The sequence below is a fragment of the Hyla sarda genome, chromosome 9, assembly GCF_029499605.1.
Source record: "Hyla sarda isolate aHylSar1 chromosome 9, aHylSar1.hap1, whole genome shotgun sequence".
In the NCBI taxonomy this organism is placed as follows: Eukaryota; Metazoa; Chordata; class Amphibia; order Anura; family Hylidae; genus Hyla; species Hyla sarda.
The window spans coordinates 183801702-183828044 of record NC_079197.1 but is presented as its reverse complement, the minus strand read 5'-3'; the positions used below and the strand labels follow the sequence as shown (position 1 = coordinate 183828044).

General features: G+C 44.3%; 1 long non-coding RNA gene across 1 annotated transcript; it reads right to left on the bottom strand.

Annotated features, from left to right (window-relative positions):
• Positions 1-459: 459 nt before the first annotated feature.
• On the bottom strand, positions 460-26204 carry LOC130291711 (uncharacterized). Its single transcript, XR_008848010.1, has 3 exons — positions 26134-26204; positions 16234-16313; positions 460-851 (listed from the first exon to the last, which is right to left on the bottom strand). It is a non-coding gene; the product is annotated as an uncharacterized LOC130291711 (long non-coding RNA).
• Between the last annotated feature and the right edge of the window lie 139 nt (positions 26205-26343).

The window sequence follows — 26343 nt, the reverse complement described above, 5'->3', positions numbered from 1 at the left end:
GTGGTGCCTGGCAGGGATTGGTGAGGGAACCTTTAGAGAAGCACATGCTGATCCTTCAAGCTACAGCCAGTGTTTGTGTGCTGCCCCTAGGGAGCAGATCAGGAACTGCAACAATGGTAGAAGAAGCAAGAGTGAGTCCATAGGAGGAAGCTGGGGCCTACAGTGGAGAAGTGGAGCAGAGGAGATGGCTTGGCCCCAGTGAGTGCCAGGGCATTACCATGACATTTTTTTTCTTTTACTTGGTTATGCAGCTTAGTTTCCTTGGACCTTTCTAATAGGTAGAGATTCTTCAAAGCAGAGTGCCCCTTTAACCTCTCATTGATAAGTTTTTTCCTGGCCTTAGTACATTTGGCTCTGTGGGGAAACATTTCCTCTAATCCTGTACACATTGGAGCCCGGCTAAACAAAACATCTACACGTGATGAAAAAAAGAACAAATATTTTCCAATGGTGGTAAAGTTAGAATTGCTGCTGTGTATTTACACGGATTACAGAATAACAGGTTTCCTGACATCTGCTGAATCCAAGAAACAAATACAACAAGAAATCCTTCAATCTGAGATAAATCTCCTAAAACCGAATAACCAAATCTGAGGAAGTTTCTCTCAGCTCCCGAACCAGATGAGGAGTATCGGTTGTTGCTGCAGCATTACACATGAAGTCACTAAATACACTGGATGCCCCCTTCATTAGAGCGTCCATCAATAATTCACGATCCATCGCTGAGATTATACATGGTGATGAAATCTATGAGGACAGGATGGCTTCTTGCAGTTCTTGGAGGTCCTGACAGGCTCCCCACAGCCGTTCTACCTTGTCTCAGAGATGTCTATAGGATGAAGAACTGGGGTCTGTAAAGGTAGAGGAAGAGGAAGTAAGGTTAAGTCAGTACTTTACAGCCTTTGTGGGCAGTGTATTACCCTGTCTCCTTCTGCCTTAAGGAAAACAGCCAATACGGAGAGATGACGTTTATTGTCACAATGTTTAGATAAACCCTACTGTCCAAACGTCCATCCACAGGTATCTGAGGGGACAGGGTGAGCCAAAAAAACATATCTACCACCACGATACTCTGTAAGCTACCCCATACAGGAGCACAATGCCACAGAGATCTGGATCCCTCTGACCAGGCCATGTTTCTCTATAGAGATCTGGATCCATCTGACTAGGACATGTTTCTCTATAGAGATCTGGATCCATCTGACCAGGACATGTTTCTCTATAGAGATCTGGATCTATCTGACCAGAACATGTTTCTCTATAGAGATCTGGATCCATCTGGCCAGGCCATGTTTCTCTATAGAGATCTGGATCCATCTGACCAGGTCATGTTTCTCTATAGAGATCTGGATCCATCTGACCAGGTCATGTTTCTCTTTAGAGATCTGGATCCCTCTGACCAGGTCATGTTTCTCTATAGAGATCTGGATCCATCTGACCAGGTCATGTTTCTCTTTAGAGATCTGGATCCCTCTGACCAGGCCATGTTTCTCTATAGAGATCTGGATCCATCTGGCCAGGCCATGTTTCTCTATAGAGATCTGGATCCATCTGACCAGGTTATGTTTCTCTATAGAGATCTGGATCCATCTGACCAGGCCATGTTTCTCTATAGAGATCTGGATCCATCTGACCAGGTCATGTTTCTCTATAGAGATCTGGATCCATCTGACCAGGTCATGTTTCTCTTTAGAGATCTGGATCCCTCTGACCAGGTCATGTTTCTCTATAGAGATCTGGATCCATCTGACCAGGTCATGTTTCTCTATAGAGATCTGGATCCATCTGACCAGGCCATGTTTCTCTATAGAGATCTGGATCCATCTGACCAGGACATGTTTCTCTATAGAGATCTGGATCGATCTGACCAGAACATGTTTCTCTATAGAGATCTGGATCCATCTGACCAGGTCATGTTTCTCTATAGAGATCTGGATCCATCTGACCAGGTCATGTTTCTCTATAGAGATCTGGATCCATCTGACCAGGTCATGTTTCTCTATAGAGATCTGCATCCATCTGACCAGAAACACAACATAACATAAATGCACTGGTGTGGTGGATGTAACAATGACATTAGCTAACCCTCAAAACTGATGTAAAATTGAGACATTAGCCAGTATATCCTTATATGGCCTTGGCGTGGTATGCGGGCTCAGGTATGTCCTTCATATAAGGATATACTGGCTAATGTCTCAATTTTACATCAGTTTTGAGGGTTAGCTAATGTCATTGTTACATCCACCACACCAGTGCATTTATGTCATGTTGTGTTTCTGTACTTCTCTATGTTCACATCCACACACCCATTCATCGGGTACGGATGATATATGTTGGTCCTTGTGGTTGGTTGCAGACATCCTCCATTGTATGCATTTTTTGCTGGGGATTGCCCATAGCAACGGACCACAAGTGCAGGACTTGCTATTCCCTATAAATGCACACCAGCATTTGGGCTCGAGCACTTCCTGACATTTGAGACCACGTTCTTGTTGTGTTTGTTCCATCTGACCAGGCCATGTTTCTCTATAGAGATCTGGATCCATCCTACCAGGCCATGTTTCTCTATAGAGATCTGGATCCATCTGACCAGGTCATGTTTCTCTATAGAGATCTGGATCCATCTGACCAGGTCATGTTTCTCTATAGAGATCTGGATCCATCTGACCAGGTCATGTTTCTCTATAGAGATCTGGATCCATCTGACCAGGACATGTTTCTCCACAGATATCTGGATCCATCTGGCCAGGCCATGTTTCTCTATAGAGATCTGGATCCATCTGACCAGGCCATGCTTCTCTATAGAGATCGGGATCCATCTGACCAGGCCATGTATCTGTATAGAGATCTGGATCCATCTGACCAGGCCATGTTTCTCTATAGAGATCTGGATCCATCTGACCAGGCCATGTCTCCCTATAGAGATCTGGATCCATCTGACCAGGTCATGTTTCTCTATAGAGATTTGGATCCATCTGACCAGTCCATGTTTCTCTATAGAGATCTGGATCTATCTGACCAGGCTATGTTTCTATATAGAGATCTGGGTCCATCTGACCAGGCCATGTATCTCTATAGAGATCTGGATCCATCTGACCAGGTCATGTTTCTCCACAGAGATCTGGATCCATCTGACCAGGCCATGTTTCTCTATAGAGATCCGGATCCATCTGACCAGGACATGTTTCCTTATAGAGATCTGGATCCATCTGACCAGGTCATGTTTCTCAACAGAGATCTGGATCCATCTGGCCAGGCCATGTTTCTCTATAGAGATCTGGATCCATCTGACCAGGCCATGTTTCTCTATAGAGATCTGGATCCATCGGACCAGGACATGTTTATCTATACAGATCTGGATTAATCTGACCAGGTCATGTTTCTATAAAGAGATCTGGATCTATCTGACCAGGCCATGTTTCCCAACAGAAATCTGGATCCATCTGATCAGGCCATGTTTCTCTATAGAGATCTGGATCCATCTGACCAGGCCATGTTTCTCTATAGAGATCAGGATCCATCTGACCAGGCCATGTATCTGTATAGAGATCTGGATCCATCTGACCAGGCCATGTTTCTCTATAGAGATCTGGATCCATCTGACCAGGCCATGTTTCTCTATAGAGATGTGGATCCATCTGACCAGGCCATGTTTCCCTATAGAGATCTGGATCCATCTGACCAGGACATGTTTCTCTATACAGATCTGGATCCATCTGACCAGGCCATGTTTCCTTATAGAGATCTGGATCCATCTGACCAGGTCATGTTTCTCCACAGAGATCTGGATCCATCTGACCAGGCCATGTTTCTTTATAGAGATCTGGATCCATCTGACCAGGCCATGTTTCTTGATAGAGATCTGGATCCATCTGACCAGGCCATGTTTCCTTATAGAGATCTGGATCCATCTGACCAGGCCATGTTTCTCTATAGAGATCTGCATCCATCTGACCAGGCCATGTTTCTCCACAGAGATCTGGATCCATCTGACCAGGCCATGTTTCTCTATAGAGCTCTGGATCCATCTGACCAGGCCATGTTTCTCTATAGAGATCTGGATCCATCTGACCAGGCCATGTTTCTCCACAGAGATCTGGATCCATCTGACCAGGCCATGTTTCCTTATAGAGATCTGAATCCATCTGACCAGGTCATGTTTCTCCACAGATATCTGGATCCATCTGACCAGGCCATGTTTCTCTATAGAGATCTGGATCCATCTGACCAGGCCATGTCTCCCTATAGAGATCTGGATCCATCTGACCAGGCCATGTTTCTCCACAGAGATCTGGATCCATCTGACCAGGCCATGTTTCTCTACAGAGATCTGGATCCATCTGACCAGGCCATGTTTTTGTTTAGAAATCTGGATCCATCTGACCAGGCCATGTTTCTCCACAGAGATCTGGGTCCATCTTACCAGGCCATGTTTCTCCTCAGCGATCTGGATCCATCTGACCAGGACATGTTTCTCCACAGAGATCTGGATCCATCTGACCAGGTCATGTTTCTCCACAGAGATTTGGATCCATCTGACCAGGCCATGTTTCTCTATAGAGATCTGGATCCATCTGACCAGGACATGTTTCTCTATAATGATCTGGATCCATCTGACCAGGCCATGTTTCTCCACAGAGATCTGGATCCATCTGACCAGGCCATGTTTCTCCACAGAGATCTGGATCCATCTGACCAGGCCATGTTTCTCTACAGAGATCTGGATCCATCTGACCAGGCCATGTTTTTGTTTAGAAATCTGGATCCATCTGACCAGGCCTTGTTTCCTTATAGAGATCTGGATCCATCTGACCAGGTCATGTTTCTCCACAGAGATCTGGATCCATCTGACCAGGCCATGTTTCTTTATAGAGATCTGGATCCATCTGACCAGGCCATGTTTCTTGATAGAGATCTGGATCCATCTGACCAGGCCATGTTTCCTTATAGAGATCTGGATCCATCTGACCAGGCCATGTTTCTCTATAGAGATCTGCATCCATCTGACCATGCCATGTTTCTCTATAGAGATCTGGATCCATCTGACCAGACCATGTTTCTCTACAGAGATCTGGATCCATCTGACCAGGCCATGTTTCTCCACAGAGATCTGGATCCATCTGACCAGGCCATGTTTCTCTATAGAGCTCTGGATCCATCTGACCAGGCCATGTTTCTCTATAGAGATCTGGATCCATCTGACCAGGCCATGTTTCTCCACAGAGATCTGGATCCATCTGACCAGGCCATGTTTCCTTATAGAGATCTGAATCCATCTGACCAGGTCATGTTTCTCCACAGATATCTGGATCCATCTGACCAGGCCATGTTTCTCTATAGAGATCTGGATCCATCTGACCAGGCCATGTCTCCCTATAGAGATCTGGATCCATCTGACCAGGCCATGTTTCTCCACAGAGATCTGGATCCATCTGACCAGGCCATGTTTCTCTACAGAGATCTGGATCCATCTGACCAGGCCATGTTTTTGTTTAGAAATCTGGATCCATCTGACCAGGCCATGTTTCTCCACAGAGATCTGGGTCCATCTTACCAGGCCATGTTTCTCCTCAGCGATCTGGATCCATCTGACCAGGACATGTTTCTCCACAGAGATCTGGATCCATCTGACCAGGTCATGTTTCTCCACAGAGATTTGGATCCATCTGACCAGGCCATGTTTCTCTATAGAGATCTGGATCCATCTGACCAGGACATGTTTCTCTATAATGATCTGGATCCATCTGACCAGGCCATGTTTCTCCACAGAGATCTGGATCCATCTGACCAGGCCATGTTTCTCCACAGAGATCTGGATCCATCTGACCAGGCCATGTTTCTCTACAGAGATCTGGATCCATCTGACCAGGCCATGTTTTTGTTTAGAAATCTGGATCCATCTGACCAGGCCTTGTTTCTCCACAGAGATCTGGGTCCATCTGACCAGGCCATGTTTCTCCACAGAGATCTGGGTCCATCTGACCAGGCCATGTTTCTCCTCAGCGATCTGGATCCATCTGACCAGGCCATGTTTCTCTATAGAGATCTGGATCCATCTGACTAGGCCATGTTTCTCTATAGAGATCTGGATCCATCTGACCAGGACATGTTTCTCTATAGAGATCTGGATCCATCTGACCAGGCCATGTTTCTCCACAGAGATCTGGATCCATCTGACCAGGCCATGTTTCCTTATAGAGATCTGAATCCATCTGACCAGGTCATGTTTCTCCACAGATATCTGGATCCATCTGACCAGGCCATGTTTCTCTATAGAGATCTGGATCCATCTGACCAGGCCATGTCTCCCTATAGAGATCTGGATCCATCTGACCAGGCCATGTTTCTCCACAGAGATCTGGATCCATCTGACCAGGCCATGTTTCTCTACAGAGATCTGGATCCATCTGACCAGGCCATGTTTTTGTTTAGAAATCTGGATCCATCTGACCAGGCCATGTTTCTCCACAGAGATCTGGGTCCATCTTACCAGGCCATGTTTCTCCTCAGCGATCTGGATCCATCTGACCAGGACATGTTTCTCCACAGAGATCTGGATCCATCTGACCAGGTCATGTTTCTCCACAGAGATTTGGATCCATCTGACCAGGCCATGTTTCTCTATAGAGATCTGGATCCATCTGACCAGGACATGTTTCTCTATAATGATCTGGATCCATCTGACCAGGCCATGTTTCTCCACAGAGATCTGGATCCATCTGACCAGGCCATGTTTCTCCACAGAGATCTGGATCCATCTGACCAGGCCATGTTTCTCTACAGAGATCTGGATCCATCTGACCAGGCCATGTTTTTGTTTAGAAATCTGGATCCATCTGACCAGGCCTTGTTTCTCCACAGAGATCTGGGTCCATCTGACCAGGCCATGTTTCTCCACAGAGATCTGGGTCCATCTGACCAGGCCATGTTTCTCCTCAGCGATCTGGATCCATCTGACCAGGCCATGTTTCTCTATAGAGATCTGGATCCATCTGACTAGGCCATGTTTCTCTATAGAGATCTGGATCCATCTGACCAGGACATGTTTCTCTATAGAGATCTGGATCCATCTGACCAGGCCATGTTTCTCTATAGAGATCTGGATCCATCTGACCAGGACATGTTTCTCCACAGAGATCTGGATCCATCTGACCAGGCCATGTTTCTCCACAGCGATCTGGATCCATCTGACCAGGCCATGTTTCTCCACTGCTCAGTGCCCTTTGGTATCTCATGTTTCCGTTTCTCTTATTGGCATTGGAACTGGTTGCCCACTGTCATAGTTCAACTGTACCAAGAAACAATGAGTTCTGAGAAGTTAGTCGGCCACTAGAATTGTGTGTCCTGACTGTTCTCTGCCTGTTCCTTAGAACGATTTGCGGCATCCTCCTCTGATCCAGTGGTTTCCATCCACAGATCCCCTTTTGCTGGATGATCCTCCTCTTCAGTGGTGGTGTGACCCTGCCCCGGACCAATCTAGCCCAGATGACCAAACGTCACTTGGTTTTACCATCTAATGTGGATTCACACTGATTCTCGGATTTCATACTGTGCTTTGAGGTCACGGGTCTAATGTCTACAATCAGGAGAAGGCCCGGGGCTAATAAGTGGCCCTACAGTGTATATAACAATATATACGCCCATTGGCAGTCATTCATATGGTGCCCGTACCCCGTCCCGAGTATCTGTTGTTATGGTGAATCGAGCGCTGAACATCTGCAGATCACCTGGGTTAGATCATTCGGGAGCAGAAGAGATGATGGATGGCTCGGCAAAAGTTTGAACGCCGGCACCTTGATTAATATCGGCGATCCAAACTTTATAGAACGCCGCAATGTTTCGCATGCTCGCTCTTTAACCCTTCAAGTCATGTATGGCCTATACCCTTATTGATTTTCAATTTTCTCCCGAGCCCTTGGCACAAAATGATAAATGCCCTTTATTATGATCCCAGCCGGAACGTGCCGCCCGCGTGACATTGCCTGATCTCCATTTAAGGCCTCGGTCGTGTAGTCGTGTTTTGTTTATTTTTTGTTGTTATTCGGTTTAAACAGATACTTTGTATCTGCTGCTTTGGGGATCTGTGGTTTAAAGCAGTGGTCTCATAACTGTGGCCCTCTAGATGTTGCAAAACTACAACTTCCAGCATGCCCCGACAGCCAACGGCTGTCGGGGCATGCTGGGAATTGTAGTTTTGCAAGATCTAGAGGGTCACAGTTTGGAGTCCACTGCTTAAAAGGGTTTACGAGGATTGTAAAAAAAAACATGGCTACATTCTTCTAGAAACAACGCCACCCTTACCTATTGGTTGTGGACAGTATTGCTGCTTAGTTAAACTAAAGTCAATGTGACTGAGCTGCAATACCGCACGCAACCTGTGGACAGGGGTGGCGCTGTTTCAAGAAGAGAGCCATCATGTTTTTTTCAGGAAATACAGTATACAACCCTTTTAATTGGCAGTCACACAATGGTCCTGTGTATCAAATCTGCATCAAGTATCTAATCAACTGACTGAACCGCAGTTGTAAGAAAAAGTAAGTGAACCCCTTGGAATCCCCTGGATCTCTGCATTGATCATGAATAATATGTTCTCCGATTGTTTACAGTTATAGACAAAGACAACGGACCAGATTTCCTGTTGTAAATATGACAGAATTCAGGCCCCGTTTTGCACCAAAAAGAGTTTTATATAAATTGCGCCATAGTATTTCTGCGTTTTAGGCACATTACTCGTGAAAAGAGGGTGTGTGGTCTCAGTAGAAACGGGCTTCGGCAAAGGGGAGCTATTGTATTAATGTGTCTTTGTATGCCAAAAATGCACCAAAATTCTGTCACAAGTTAAAGGGGTACTCCGGAAAACAATATATATATATATATATATATATATATATATATATATATATATATATATATATATATATATATATATATATATATATAATATATATATATATATATATATATATATATATATTTTTTTTTTTTTTTTTCAAATCAGCAGATGCCATTAAGTTAAACAGATTTGTAAATTACTTGTATTTATAAATCTTAATCCTCCCAGTACTTATCAGCTGCTGTATGCTCCCCAGGAAGTTGTGTAGTTCTTTCCAGTCGGACCACAATGCTCTCTGCTGACACCTCTGTCTGTGTCAGGAACTGTCCGGAGGAGGAGAGGTTTGGTATAGGGATTTGTTCCTGCCCTGGACAGTTCCGACATCCCTGCCTGCTGTAGGCATGTGCCCGCACCGACATCCACAATAAAGACACCTGAATGGTGAGTGCCAGCTCCTGTCTTTTCTCTGGACAATTGTATTCTTATATGTATATTGGCTACGTGCACCATCATAATCAGGTTAGGTGCTAGAAGTGGAACTGCACATTTTAAGTCTGGGACCTTATTGCACACTACTAGTGGTGTACGTGCCGGTGTTATTGCCTCTCTTTACTGAAAACATTTAATTAAACCCCTTCCCTAATAAAAGTTTGAATCACCCCCCTGTTCCCATAATGAAATAAAAAAATAGTAAACAAAACTAAACATAAACATATGTGGTATTGCTGCGTACGAACTATAACAAGATAACATTAATTAAACCGCACGGTCAGTGGCTTACACGTAAAAAAAAATACCAAAGTCCAAAACTACATATTTTTGGTCACTTCATATACCCTAAAAAAGTGTATGAAAGGGATCAAAAAGTTAAAGGGGTATTCCAGGTAAAAACTTTTTTTAAATATCAACTGGCTCCGGAAAGTTAAACAGATTTGTAAATTACTTCTATTAAAAAATCTTAATCCTTCCAATAGTTATTCGCTTCTGAAGTTTTCTGTCTAACTGCTCAATGATGATGTCACGTCCCGGGAGCTGTGCATGATGGGAGAATATCCCCATAGGAACTGCACAGCTCCCGGGACGTGAGTCATCAGAGAGCAGTTAGACAGAAAACAGCAACTCAACTTCAGAAGCTAATAACTATTGCAAGGATTAAGATTTTTAATCGAAGTAATTTACATATCTGTTTAACTTTCCAGAGCCAGTTGATATATATATATATATATATATATATATATATATATATATATATATATATATATATATATATATAAAAAGTTTTGGCCTGGAATACCCCTTTAAATCAAAACAAAAATGGTTCCAATAAAAACTACAGATCAAGGTGCAAAAACTGAGCCCTCAAACAGCCTCATATACGGAAAATGCTAATTTTCATACAATTATTATTATTATTATTATTATTATTATTATTATTATTATTATTATTATTAATAATAATAATAATAATAATAATAATATATAACTAAGTAAAACAAAATAAAGCTGGATATACTTTTAATCGTATGGACCCACAGAATAAAGATAAGGTGTCATATTACCGAAAAGTGCACTGCGTAGAATCGGAAGCCCTTAAAAGTTACAAAATAGTATTTTTTTTAAATATTTTTTTTTATTTTGCCCCCCCCCAAAAAAAAAAATATAATAATAATAATAATAAATAAATATATATATATATATATATATATATATATATATATATATATATATATATATATATATATATTAGATTTTGTGGCGAAATGGCTGACGTCATTATAAAGTAAAATTGGTGGCACAAAATCAAGCCCCCCATATGGGTCTGTCTGTAGGTGCAAAATTGAAAGTGTTATTATTTTTAGAAGTGGAGAGGAAAAAACAAAAGTGCCGAAATGAAAAAAAATTAAGAAAAAAAATGTTTATATACATATGTGCTAAAGGGTTTGCGAGTCTCTCCGCCACTTTCTGGAGATCAATGGGGACCCCAGAGGTCAGATACCCTTGAATAAGCCACTGTGGATAGAGGGTAAGTTTTTAGGAGCTGGAATACCCCTTTAAATTGCATAGTGAAAATAATTCCCCCGATGTGGTTCTGTAATTCGCCAGCTCGGAGGTAGGACACGAACACGATGTTATTTTCGCTGTACTTTACCTTTTTTCCCTCCCTCTCTTCTCAATTAATTCCAATGTCTTTTTAATCTCTTGTTTAATTTGATTGTTTTGTGGGTTAATATTATTTAGGCTCAGAAATTAGTTTGTCTGAATTTGCATTTATTAGTGAAAATGATTCATCGCAGGATCTCAATAAGGAGTCGAGCGGAATATTATTCTGCGGGATTATTCGGCGGGAGCGGCGCTCGGATCGCTGTGATTACTCGGCCCCCAAACTACTTTGTATGAAATTATACTAATAGATTGGATAATATCCACCGCGCAATGTTCCGGCTCCGCCATCATTACCGCAGAATTCAATTTCCCAAAACTTTTATTTTGTAACAAGGAAAATAAATAAATAATTGAGCTGAAGGAGCTGAAGTGTCGCCCGTCTTGTGCCCGTCACATCTGGTGCCATGTTACCTGACCGTGTACCAGAATCCTCTGTACAGACGCCATGACTGATGTTATAACTGGTAGGAAGATCCTTATGTATCCAATGTAGAGAGCGACAACACAATACAAACAATACAAACGATACAAACGATACAAACAATACAAACAATACAAACAATACAAACAACACAAACAATACAAACTATACAAACAATACAAACTATACAAACGATACAAACAATGCAAACGATACAAACGATACAAACAATACAAACAATACAAACGATACAAACTATACAAACGATACAAACGATACAAACAATACAAACAATACAAAAGATACAAACGATACAAATGAATTCTGCAGACTGTGACATCTCCTTTGGTCTGACACAACTTCACCTTAGGATACTACACACCACATTCAGTGTTCCCCAGCCAGGGTGTCATCAGGTGTTGCAAAACTACAACTCCTAGCATGCCCGCATGCTGGGAGTTGTAGTTTTGCAACAGCTGGAAGTACCATGGTTGCTTGCGGGAGTGTAGCTATAGGAGGTTCTGAAGTATCTGTGATGGTGTGCCTCATGATGTTCTGCAGTATCTGCAGTGGTGTGTCTCATGGGGTTCTGCAGTATCTGCAGTGGTGTGCCTCATGATGTTCTGCAGTATCTGCAGTGGTGTGTCTCATGAGGTTCTGCAGTATCTGTGGTGGTGTGCCTCATGATGTTCTGCAGCATGTGTGGTGGTGTGCCTTTAAGAGGTTCTGCAGTATCTGTGGTGGTGTGTCTCATGGGGTTCTGCAGTATCTGCAGTGGTGTGCCTCATGAGGTTCTGCAGTATCTGTGGTGGTGTGTTTCATGGGGTTCTGCAGTATCTGCAGTGGTGTGCCTCATGAGGTTCTGCAGTATCTGCAGTGGTGTGCCTCATGATGTTCTGCAGTATCTGCAGTGGTGTGTCTCATGGGGTTCTGCAGTATCTGCAGTGGTGTGCCTCATGAGGTTCTGCAGTATCTGCAGTGGTGTGCCTCATGATGTTCTGCAGTATCTGCAGTGGTGTGCCTCATGTGGTTCTGCAGTATCTGCAGTGGTGTGCCTCATGATGTTCTGCAGTATCTGCAGTGGTGTGCCTCATGATGTTCTGCAGTATCTGTGGTGGTGTGCCTCATGAGGTTCTGCAGTATCTGCAGTGGTGTGTCTCATGGGGTTCTGCAGTATCTGTGGTGGTGTGCCTCATGAGGTTCTGCAGTATCTGTGGTGGGTTGCCTCATGAGGTTCTGCAGTATCTGTGGTGGTGTGCCTCATGAGGTTCTGCAGTATCTGTGTTGGTGTGCCTTATGAGGTTCTGCAGTATCTGTGTTGGTGTGCCTCATGAGGTTCTGCAGTATCTGTGGTGGTGTGCCTCCTGATGTTCTGCAGTATCTGTGGTGGTGTGCCTCTTGAGGTTTTTTTGTATATGTTGTGGTGTACCTTATGAGGTTCTGCAGCATCTGTGGTCATGTGCCTCCTGAGGTATTTCAGTATATGTTGTGGTGTACCTTATGAGGTTCTGCAGTATCTGTGGTGGTGTGCCTCATGATGTTCTGCAGTATCTGTGGTAGTGTACCTTATGAGGTTCTGCAGTATCTGTGGTGGTGTGCATTATGATGTTCTGCAGTATATGTTGAGGTGTGCCTCATGATGTTCTGCAGTATCTGTGGTGGTGTGCCTCATCATGTTCTGCAGTATCTGTGGTGGTGTGCCTCATGATGTTCTGCAGTATCTGTGGTGGTGTGCCTCATGATGTTCTGCAGTATCTGCAGTGTGTGCCTCATGATGTTCTGCAGTATCTGTGGTGGTGTGCCTCATGATGTTCTGCAGTATCTGCAGTGTGTGCCTCATGATGTTCTGCAGTATCTGTGGTGGTGTGCCTCATGATGTTCTGCAGTATATGTTGAGGTGTGCCTCCTGATGTTCTGCAGTATCTGTGGTGGTGTGCCTCATGATGTTCTGCAGTATCTGTGATAGTGTGCCTCATGATGTTCTGCAGTATCTGTGGTGGTGTGCCTCATGATGTTCTGCAGTATCTGTGGTAGTGTGCCTCATGATGTTCTGCAGTATCTGTGGTGGTGTGCCTCATGATGTTCTGCAGTATCTGCAGTGTGTGCCTCATGATGTTCTGCAGTATCTGTGGTGGTGTGCCTCATGATGTTCTGCAGTATCTGTGGTGGTGTGCCTCATGATGTTCTGCAGTATCTGTGGTGGTGTGCCTCATGATGTTCTGCAGTATCTGTGGTGGTGTGCCTCATGATGTTCTGCAGTATCTGTGATGGTGTGCCTCATGATGTTCTGCAGTATCTGTGGTGGTGTGCCTCATGATGTTCTGCAGTATCTGTGGTGGTGTGCCTCATGATGTTCTGCAGTATCTGCAGTGTGTGCCTCATGATGTTCTGCAGTATCTGTGGTGGTGTGCCTCATGATGTTCTGCAGTATCTGTGGTAGTGTACCTTATGAGGTTCTGCAGTATCTGTGATGGTGTGCCTCATGATGTTCTGCATTATCTGTGATGGTGTGCCTCCTGATGTTCTGCAGTATCTGTGATGGTGTGCCTCCTGATGTTCTGCAGTATCTGTGGTGGTGTGCCTCATGATGTTCTGCATTATCTGCAGTGGTGTGCCTTATGAGGTTCTTCAGTATCTGTGGTGGTGTGCCTCATGATGTTCTGCAGTATCTGTGGTGGTGTGCCTCCTGATGTTCTGCAGTATCTGTGGTAGTGTACCTTATGAGGTTCTGCAGTATCTGTGATGGTGTGCCTCATGATGTTCTGCAGTATCTGTGATGGTGTGCCTCCTGATGTTCTGCAGTATCTGTGGTGGTGTGCCTCCTGATGTTCTGTAGTATCTGCAGTGGTGTGCCTCATGATGTTCTGCAGTATCTGTGGTGGTGTACCTCATGATGTTCTGCAGTATCTGCAGTGTGTGCCTCATGATGTTCTGCAGTATCTGTGGTGGTGTGCCTCATGATGTTTGCAGTATCTGTGGTGGTGTGCCTCATGATGTTCTGCAGTATCTGTGGTGGTGTGCCTCATAATGTTCTGCAGTATCTGTGATGGTGTGCCTTATGAGGTTCTGCAGTATCTGTGGTGGTGTGCCTCCTGATGTTCTGCAGTATCTGTGGTGGTGTGCCTCATGATGTTCTGCAGTATCTGTGGTGGTGTGCCTCCTGATGTTCTGCAGTATCTGTGGTGGTGTGCCTCCTGATGTTCTGCAGTATCTGTGGTGGTGTGCCTCCTGATGTTCTGCAGTATCTGTGGTGGTGTGCCTCATGATGTTCTGCAGTATCTGTGGTGGTGTGTCTCATGATGTTCTGCAGTATCTGTGGTGGTGTGCCTCATGATGTTCTGCAGTATCTGTGGTGGTGTGCCTCATGATGTTCTGCAGTATATGTTGCGGTGTGCCTCATGATGTTCTGCAGCATCTGTGGTGGTGTGCCTCCTGATGTTCTGCAGTATCTGTGGTGGTGTGCCTCATGAGGTTCTGCCGTATCTGTGGTGGTGTGCCTCATGATGTTCTGCAGTATATGTTGAGGTGTGCCTCATGATGTTCTGCAGTATCTGTGGTGGTGTGCCTCATGAGGTTCTGCAGTATCTGTGGTGGTGTGCCTCATGAGGTTCTGCCGTATCTGTGGTGGTGTGCCTCATGATGTTCTGCAGTATATGTTGAGGTGTGCCTCATGATGTTCTGCAGTATCTGTGGTGGTGTGCCTCATGAGGTTCTGCAGTATCTGTGGTGGTGTGCCTCATGATGTTCTGCAGTATCTGTGATGGTGTGCCTCATGATGTTCTGCAGTATCTGTGGTGGTGTGCCTCATGATGTTCTTTAGTATCTGTGGTGGTGTGCCTCCTGATGTTCTGCAGTATCTGTGGTGGTGTGCCTCCTGATGTTCTGCAGTATCTGTGGTGGTGTGCCTCACGAGGTTCTGCCGTATCTGTGGTGGTGTGCCTCATGATGTTCTGCAGTATATGTTGAGGTGTGCCTCATGATGTTCTGCAGTATCTGTGGTGGTGTGCCTCATGAGGTTCTGCCGTATCTGTGGTGGTGTGCCTCATGATGTTCTGCAGTATATGTTGAGGTGTGCCTCCTGATGTTCTGCAGTATCTGTGGTGGTGTGCCTTATGAGGTTCTGCAGTATCTGTGGTGGTGTGCCTCATGATGTTCTGCAGTATCTGTGGTGGTGTGCCTCCTGATGTTCTGCAGTATCTGTGGTGGTGTGCCTCCTGATGTTCTGCAGTATCTGTGGTGGTGTGCCTTATGAGGTTCTGCAGTATCTGTGGTGGTGTGCCTCATGATGTTCTGCAGTATCTGTGGTGGTGTGCCTCCTGATGTTCTGCAGTATCTGTGGTGGTGTGCCTCATGAGGTTCTGCCGTATCTGTGGTGGTGTGCCTCATGATGTTCTGCAGTATATGTTGAGGTGTGCCTCATGATGTTCTGCAGTATCTGTGGTGGTGTGCCTCATGAGGTTCTGCAGTATCTGTGGTGGTGTGCCTCATGATGTTCTGCAGTATCTGTGGTGGTGTGCCTCATGATGTTCTGCAGTATCTGTGGTGGTGTGCCTCCTGATGTTCTGCAGTATCTGTGGTGGTGTGCCTCCTGATGTTCTGCAGTATCTGTGGTGGTGTGCCTCCTGATGTTCTGCAGTATCTGTGGTGGTGTGCCTCATGATGTTCTGCAGTATCTGTGGTGATGTTCCTCTTGAGATTCTTCAGTATCTGCTCATGAGGTTTAAAAGGACTCTACAGGGATTGTCCTGTGATAAAAACCTATTTTCCTATTGTCTAATAAATGAACATATATTGGGGAATAAAGTTATTTTGGTACCGTTTTGTGGTCTGTCATCATTTCCTATTGCTTCTGATGCTGTCATATTTATTAGTCCAACTTTCATTCTGTTGTTCATCCTGTAACAGAATTTTTGTTCCTGTGAACACTCTAGCCAGAAATTCAGCCAACTCTATCTCCCTCCCACTTCGTGGGAGGGGTCTAATCAAGAAGGTGTAATGGAAAGGAGATAGAGTTGAGTGAATTCACAGCTAGAGTGTCCTGACCAAACAGGGATTTATGTTAATTAAAGGGTTATTCCACTTATAGACATCTTATCCTGTTGCCAAATGATAGGGAATAAGATGTCTGATCGTGAGACCCCGCCGCTAGAACCCCCGCGATCTCCGTGCAGCACCCGGAATTCTGCGTCGCCTGCTGCTTCAGTCTCAGAAACCACTGGGTTTTCGGCACTGGAGACACCACGCCCCCTAGTGACTTTCATACGGTTTCCGAGACTGGAGCAGCAGCCGTCAAAGATACCCGGGTGCTGCATGGAGATCGCAGGGGCTCTGATTGCGGGACCCCCCGGGATCAGACATCTTATCTCCTTTGGATAGTGGATAAGATGTCTATGAGCAGAAAACTCAAAGACAACAGAGCAGACATTGGCCCTCATTTACTAGGAAAATCGGGTTGTAAGTCTATCTTGCTTTCTTACCCGATTCTTTTTTTCCCCTGGTATTTATTATTATGTCGCATCCTGTTTGTCGCACGTTGGTTTTGTTGGTTTTGGTTTCCAACTCCTCTGAGCTGTCGGGAGAAAATCCACAACAATTCAACAAATTCGGGTTGGAAACCTTAATAAATACGTGGCAAAGCTCAGAAATGTCGGGTAACGCCCCTTTTTCGGGTTTGGGAGAATCCACATCGGGTCCGTCGGGAAAAAATGTTGCATCGTGTCGCAGACTGGCGCACGATGTCTGCGACATGGCGCAGACAAAGATGCGACAAAAAAACCCGACAAAAGAGGTCAGGTTTAGAATAGTAAATGAGGGCCAATATGTATTAGAATAAAAGCCTAAAAGACCCCAGGAAGGTAATAAAATAACGTAATTTACTAATATATCTTCATTTCCTCGACAGCTGAAAAGGTTATTTTTACGGGTCTGTGCAAAAGTGAAAAAATCTGTGGGGAATATGAAGTGAAATTGACCTGCGTTGTGGATTTTAGATTAGCAGCTTGTCAATTATTATAGGCGATCTGATGTGGATTTCTGTTTTGACTTAAATGGGGAAATGGGGAAGTCAAAATCAATAAATCTGTAGTCGTCAATTTGGCTGCGTTAACTCTGCAAAATATGTAATTGCAGATTTTGAAATACATTGTTAAAAACACTATCCTCCTCCTCCTCCTCCTCCTTCTCATCCTTTTCTTTATTTTTTCAGCTTTGATCGCCACTAAGATTCCTCCTGGCGAAGACTCGTCTCCCTAGAACCTGCCAGGCAAACATTTTATGCTTCTATCTCCAGCACAATACCCATCTCTTTACAATCTTCCCATGCATATTGCCCCACACAGTAATAGTACCCACTTTATGCCTCCATATAGTAGTTAGCCCCCCTCTGTGCTCCCATATAGTTATAGGCCCCCACACTGCCCCCGTATAGATGTAGGCACCCATATTCCCCCCCATATAGTTACAGGCCCCCACACTGCCCCTCCCCATATAGTTTTAGGCAGCCACACTGTCCTCATATAGTTGTAGGCCCCCATATAGTTTTAGGCTCTAATACTGCCCCCATATAGTTTTAGGCTCCAATACTGCCCCATATAGTTGTAGTCCGTCATTTTGCCCTGCTATGGCCTTTAGCAGTAACTGATATGGTAATTACCTTATACAGCATCCAAGTGCTTCTCCTTTGTTTTTGCTGTCCTTTTGCTCTGCTCCACAGGGCAGCAATGTCAGCTATTCCCAGCAGCCACTGCTTACTTGGCTGTAGCACCCTCTGCCAAGCCTATGGGAGGGGGCGTGATTGCTGTCACGCCCCTTCCCGTAGGCTTGCATTGAGGGGCGGAGCGTGACATCACACGGGGGCGGAGGCGTGACATCACACGCCGCCGGCATTGTGGTCGTTGGTAATCAGACCCGGAGCGAACACGTTCCGGGGACTGATTACAAACGGGGTGCCATGTGCATGATCCCAGGGGTCCCCAGCGGCGGGACTCCCGCGATCAGGCATCTTATCCCCTATCCTTTGGATAGGGGATAAGACGTGTAAGCACCGGAGAACCCCTTTAAGTTTAGGCAGCATGGGCTGGTGCCACTTTAGCAGTGACCAGTGGCTTTGGTCACTGTAATGAAGAAAACGGTGCCCCTGTAGCTGAATGTGACTCTTGCAATGATTGGCTGAGGCGCGAACACCCATCACACACCCTCGGCTACAGGGACACAGTTCTCTTCTTTACAGCGGGACACAATTTTCTCTTTCCCCCACTCTACATCCCTGCTACCTGCTCGCTCTCTCACTGGGACGGGGAAACAAATTCTTCACACAACTCCCTGCCACTTAGACAGACTGTGGAGCGCAGCTAGAAAAGTGCTCTGCGGGTGGGTGTTCGATGTATGGGCGGGTGTTAGATGTGCGGGCGGGTGGGTGAAAGGTTATGGAGTGAGAGGGATCGGGATGGAGAAATCTGTTTCCTGCTGTGAAGAAGAGAGCTGTGTCCCCGTAGCCAAGGTATGGGGAGGGTGTGCACGCCTCAGCCAATCATTGCACAAGTCACATTCAGCTACAGGGACACAGTTTTCTTCATTACACCGCCATTACAGATTATTTTCCCATGTACCCTGAGGAGAACTGCTAAGTACCCCAGATTGATAACATCATAAGTCACATGACACATAATACAGTATAGAATTATCTCTAAAAGTTGCTCTAATATTTTGTCTCTCTCTTTACAGATAAGACCAGATCCCCAGATTTTCTCTTTTTTTCCTTATTTCTACTTGTTATCATGGACACAGGTTGCCCCTTGACTTAGAGCCTCGTCCTAATAAACCTGTATAATTATGGAGATGAATTCTGAGTCTATGGATGAAAAGGACGCGCTGCATAGACTTCTGCCGCTTTGAACTTCAATAACCAAAGTTCAAAGAAGCCATTTTATAAAATCTCTTTCTTTATGGAAATAATCGATTGATCCATCTGATACATTATATATATATATATATATATATATATATATATATATATATATTATATATACACTGTATATACTCGAGTATAATCTGACCCAAATATAAGCCGAGGCCCCTAATTTCACCCCAAAAACCCAGAAAAAAAAAAATTAAGTTATTGACTCGACTATAAGCCTAGGGTGGGAAGTACATCATCCCCCATGTCATCATGCAGACCCCCGTCATCATCCAGACCCCCGTCATCACCCCCCCCCTTCATCACCACTGGATGTCAATCCCTTCATCAGTAGTCTTCAGCCTGCGGACCTCCAGATGTTGCAAAACTACAACTCCCAGCATGCCCGGACAACCATCGGCTGTCCGGGCATGCTGGGAGTTGTAGTTTTGAAACCTCTGGAGGTCCGCAGGTTGAAGACCACTGCGGCCTTCATCATCATCCAGACACCGGAACGACTAACCCTCCCCACCGGACGGTTCCTGCAGCATACGGCCGGACCAGCTCACCCTTCCTTCCCACCGAGGGGAGGTGAGTAGAAAACTAAAGGGGGGGTATGGATGATGACGAAGGCCGCAGTGGTCTTCAACCTGCGGACCTCCAGAGGTTTCAAAATGACAACTCCCAGCATGCCCGGACAGCTTTTGGGTTATAGTTTTGCAACATCTGGAGGTCCGCAGGTTAAAGACCACTGATGAAGGGATTGACAGGCGGAGAGTTCACTCGAGTATAAGCCGAGGGGGGAGTTTTCAGCACGAAAAACTGTGCTGAAAAACTCGGCTTATACTCGAGTATATACGGTAATTTTTGTAGACATTTCTAGTTTTATAGTTTTGTTGTTGATAATAAACAATTTTGAAGCCCTTGTGTTTATTGTGATTATATCTGATTATTCATTTATTTATTATTCACATCCTGATCCATAATTTTGATTTGCAGTTTTGTGAACAAAATAAACCCCTTACAGAAACATAAACAGGACACAGTCTCCCCCTATAGGCCGGGTTCACACAGCAGAATTTCTGCACTGAATTTTGCATTAAAATTCTGTATGAATTTATAGCCAATGGGGGAGATTTATCATAATTTTTCTGTGTAAAGTCCTTTTCTGTTTTATTTTTTATTTTTTTGCGCTCTTATTTGCTGTCTTGCACCGAATTGATCAAAAAGGCACACAGGCATTAACCCCTTGCTGCAAAATGTCATTTCTAAACAGCGATGTGGCACGGGAAGGTTATGAAGCGAGCTCAGGAGCTGAGCTCGCATCATACCCGCACATCAGCAGCCAGGACCCGTGGCTAATGCCGGACATCGCCATTCAGGCAGATTTCCGGCATTAAATCATTAGACGCGGCGATCAAAGTTGATTGCCGCGTCTAAAGTGAAAGGGAAAGCTTCCCGGCAGCTCAGTCGGGCTGATCAGGACCCTCGCGGTAAAAATCGCGTTTTCCCGATCAGCTAGGACGGATCAGCAGGGTCCCTTATCTGCTTCCTGCCTGTCCGATTGGCGATTGATTGCTCCTAGCCTGAAATCCACCTATAACCGCCTATAACACTGATCAATGCATTGCAATTGCATTGATCACCGTATTGAATCAATTTACTGCATGTTATAGTCTCCTATGGGAGCTATAACATTGCAAAAAAAAGTGAAAAAAAAAGTTAATAAAGATGATTTAACCCCTTCCCTAATAAAAGTAAGAATCATCCCCCTTTTCCCATTAAAAAAACAAAAAAAAAACTATGTAAATAAAAATAAACATATGTGGTATCGCCGCGTGCATAAATGTCTGAACTATAAAAATATATAATTAATTAAACCGCATGGTCAATGGCGTACACGCAAAAACATTCTAATTCAAATCCAGTCCAAAATAGTACAAAATAGCAAATTTTTGGTCACTTTTTTTTATACCATTAAAAAAATTAATTAAAAAGCAATCAAAAAGTCAGTTCAAAACTAAAATGGTACCGATAAAAACTTCAGATCACAGCGCAAAAAATGAGCCCCATACCGCCCCGTACATGGACAATTTTTAACATACAAATTTTCCTGCATGTGATTAGGATTTTTTTCAGAAGTAATACAAAATCAAACCTATATAAGTAGGGGATCATTTTAATCGTATGAACCTACAGAATAAAGATAAGGTGTAATTTTTACCAAAAAATGTACTGTGTAGAAACGGAAGCCCCCAAAATGTACAAAATGGGTTTTTTTTTCTTCCATTTTGTCGCACAATTATTTTTTTTCCCCATTTCGTCGTCGATTTTGGGGTAAACTGACTGATGTCATTAAAAAGTAGAAATGGTGGCGCAAAAAATAAGTCATCGTATGGATTTTTAGGTGCAAAAATGTAAGGGTTATGATGAGGAGGAAAAAACGAAAGTGCAAAAGCGGAAAAACGCTCGGTCCTTAAGCGGTTAATAAATATTGCACACATTTTATTTCACCTCACTAATGGCCGTGAGCTGCCAAATTGTAAGTTTACTTTGGTTTTCCCTCAGACTGAGTTGCCTGTGCTCCGTACAGAAGGTGTCATGGCGACTGCCCTACTTGTAAGTGTTTAATGTTAAAACGTGTTCCTGCCTGTCTTGTTCTTTTATTCTTTAACTATTTGTTTGTTGCAGGTCCCTTTCTACCTATTTACCTTCAGACAGAGTTGGCCCTGCCAAAATTGTTCAATAACATAACAACTTGGCGAGCAGAGCTGGTGCAAGGATTTTTGCACCCCTAGTCAAAACCTCATTTTGCCGCCCAAACCCTAACTCCCCCCCCCCCCCCCAGCCCTTGGGGGTCTGGCATTTGGTCTAAAATAATAATTTTTGACTGATCTGTAAATATGGCTTTAGACTGTGTTCCCCTATTTGTTTGTGAACAATACCACCATACAATGCCTAAATAACACCTCCATACCAGAACACATCAATACCGCCATATCATGACTAACACTGCAATAACACACATCTATAGACACACACACATAAAAACCTATCTATAGGAGGTCGAGATAGGAGGACAGGATAGGAGGACGGGATAGGAGGACAGGATAGGAGGACGGGATAGGAGGACGGGATAGGAGGACGGGATAGGAGGACGGGATAGGAGGTCGTGATAGGAGGATGGGATAGGAGGACGGGATATGAGGTCAGGATATGAGGTCAGGATATGAGGTCAGGATATGAGGTCAACATAGGAGGATGGGATAGGAGGACGGGATAGGAGGTCAAGATAGGAGGTCAGGATAGGAGGACGGGATAGGAGGTCGTGATTGGAGGATGGGATAGGAGGACGGGACAGGAGGACGGGATAGGAGGTTGGGATAGGAGGTCGCGATAGGAGGACGGGATAGGAGGTCGGGATAGGAGGACGCGATAGGAGGACGGGATAGGAGGTCGGGATATGAGGTCAACATAGGAGGACGGGATAGGAAGTCGGAAGAGGAGGTCGAGATATGAGGACGGGATATGAGGTCGGGATATTGGGTTGGGATATGACAACAATATATGAGGACGGGATATGAAGTCAAAACCTTCCTCCTCTGTTGATTTTCCTCCACAACAAGGATTAGGAAGGAAAACCGGGCAACGCCGGGTACTCAGCTAGTATATATATATATATATATATATATATATATATATATATATATATAATTCAATGGGGACATTTATCATTATATATAAACCGTTTTCATTGTCTATATTGCTCAATCTTTTTTTGTGCAATTGCGTTATTTGCATAGGTTTTTTTGCATACATTTTTATAGAATTTTACATGTGGAATTCTAAATCACGGTGTACGATAGAGCTGATTATGCAGTGTACATCGATTTATCAACTGCGTAAGTCTGGATTTTATTGCAAATGTACACCATCAAGGAGGACACCTAAAATGTCCTTAGGATAAGTCCAGCAATATATAAGGCATATTTAGATCAGCCTCCTATTTAATCAAAAACGTTTTCCCCAAACATGAGGCGTCATACTCGACTATGTTCCCAAAATGTTTAATCCACCTACTGCTTTTTTCTTTATTTTTATTATTTTTTGTTATTTGTTCAACTATGTTTTCATTTTTTCCAGCTATATGTTATTCCCATTTTGCCATTGTTGAAGTTTACATTGCAGTATTGTCATGAATGTCGGTTACCACAAGTCTGTCGTCCAGTATCGTTCAATATCCTGCAAAATTCTTATCCAACTGAGGCCCCTTTCACGCTATAAAATTCACCCATTAAAAGATCCGTTATAAACATCTGTTAGAAAAGCTTTAAAAACGGATGATAAACGTCCGCTACAAAATCCCATTAAAGTCTATGGGATTTTTTGATTACCCGTTATGACCCGTTATAGCCGGTCATGAATAACGGACGTTAGTTGTGACAGAAGAAATAACGGAACATGCACTAATTTTTTTTCCGTCACAAGAAACGGGTAAATGAACGGCCGTTATTTTTAACATTGAAGTCTATGGGTGATGGATGAGCCTTTATGTCGTCCGTCTGGTTTATAATATCCGTTATTACTTCTGAGCTCAGAAGAGGTGACATCAGCGACTCCTGCAGTGCTGAGGGACTACTACTACTCCCATCATGGAACTGACTCCTGCAGTGCTGAGGGACTACTACTACTCCCATCATGGAACTGACTCCTGCAGTGCTGAGGGACTACTACTACTCCCATCATGGAACAGACTCCTGCAGTGCTGAGGGACTACTACTACTCCCATCGTGGAACAGACTCCTGCAGTGCTGATGGACTACTACTTCTCCCATCATGGAACAGACTCCTGCAGTGCTGAGGGACTACTACTACTCCCATCATGGAACAGACTCCTGCAGTGCTGAGGGAATACTACTACTCCCATCATGGAACAGACTCCTGCAGTGCTGAGGGACTACTACTACTCCCATCATGGAACTGACTCCTGCAGTGCTGAGGGACTACTACTACTCCCATCATGGAACAGACTCCTGCAGTGCTGATGGACTACTACTTCTCCCATCATGGAACAGACTCCTGCAGTGCTGAGGGACTACTACTACTCCCATCGTGGAACAGACTCCTGCAGTGCTGAGGGACTACTACTACTCCCATCATGGAACAGACTCCTGCAGTGCTGAGGGACTACTACTACTCCCATCATGGAACAGACTCCTGCAGTGCTGAGGGACTACTACTACTCCCATCATGGAACAGACTCCTGCAGTGCTGAGGGACTACTACTACTCCCATCATGGAACAGACACCTGCAGTGCTGAGGGACTACTACTACTCCCATCATGGAACAGACTCCTGCAGTGCTGAGGGACTACTACTACTCCCATCATGGAACTGACTCCTGCAGTGCTGAGGGACTACTACTACTCCCATCATGGAACAGACTTGTTTCCATGATGGGAGTAGTAATTATCTGGTTGCGGGAGTCTGCCGGTGACTGGGGAGGCTACATTAGTGTTTGTACTACTACCCCCATCATGAAACACTTTTAAATTAACTCATGCCAGAAAGTTCAACAGATTTGTAAATTACTTCTATAAAAAAATGTGTACCCTTCCAGTACTTTTTAGCAGCTGTATGCTACAGAGAAAATTATTTTCTTTTTGAATTTCTTTTTTGTCTTGTCCACAGTGCTCTCTGCTGACACTTAATGCCCGTATCAGGAACTGTCCAGAGCAGGAGAAAATCCCCATAGCAAACCTATGCTGCTCTGGACAGTTCCTGATATGGGCATCAGGTGTCAGCAGAGAGCACTGTGGACAAGACAAAAAAGAAATTCAAAAAGAAAATAATTTTCTCTGTAGCAAACAGCTGCTAAAAAGTACTGGAAGGGTAAAGATTTTTTTAATAGAAGTAATTTACAAATCTGTTTACCTTTCTGGCATCAGTTCATAAAAAAATAAAAAAATAAATTAAATAAAAAGTTTTCCCCCAGAGTACCCCTTAAAAGAGTTTTATCTCCGTTGTTGTGTTTTTTGTGTTGTTGTTTAGTTTTTTGCTTTCCATTGCAGGATCACTGCAGCCCCGAGTATGTAGTTTACTGCAGTTTTGATGCTGTATACATATGTTACTGTATTTGGTGCAGCATCTGTTCAGTTTTGCAACGTGACAAACAGTAAGTTTGCAACTGGACACCATTTGTCTATAGCAGTGGTCTTCAACCTGCAGACCTCCAGATGTTGCAAAACTACAACTCCCAGCATGCCCGGACAGCCGTTGGCTGTCCGGGCATGCTGGGAGTTGTAGTTTTGCAACATCTGGAGGTCCGCAGGTTGGAGACCACTGGTCTATAGGTTGTAGTTGGAAATGGCTAAAATGGTTTTCTGTGATTCCGCAAATGATTGAAAGATACAGAAATCGGTCCAAATTAATACGGCGGAAGAATTCATGAATTTCTGCAAAATTTCTGCGGTGTGAACATCCTGATGTGGACTGAGCGGTTATGACTGCGGTTCTGCTACGTTCAGGTGACATATTGGCTTTAGTCCTCCGGTAGATCACTTCAGCAATGGACTTGTGAACATGGAGTCCCCTGTGTATATGGCTGTGAGCACTATGGGTCCCTGAGGGCCACAAATCCCCAGACATCAGGGAACACAAACACATGACTGCTCAGAGATGATGAGATGAAGCAGAGCTGAGATTGTTACAGGGCAATACCCTCGGTGATATCGCTGTGCGTTGTCTCTGGAAGAAATGGAGTTAATAGTTAACTCCTTCAATGCTGGTTGCAGTGCTAACAAACCCAGGGTGTCCCCTTACCTGTCAACAACAGAGTTGGGGGTCACAGGATCTGATAAGATAATAAAATAACGGCTCAGTCTATAGCAACCAATCACAGATCACAGTGTATAGCAACCAATCACAGTCTATAGCAAGCAATCACAGTCTATAGCAACCAATCACAGATCATGGTCTATAGCAACCAATCACAGATCACAGTCTATAGCAACCAATCACAGATCACAGTCT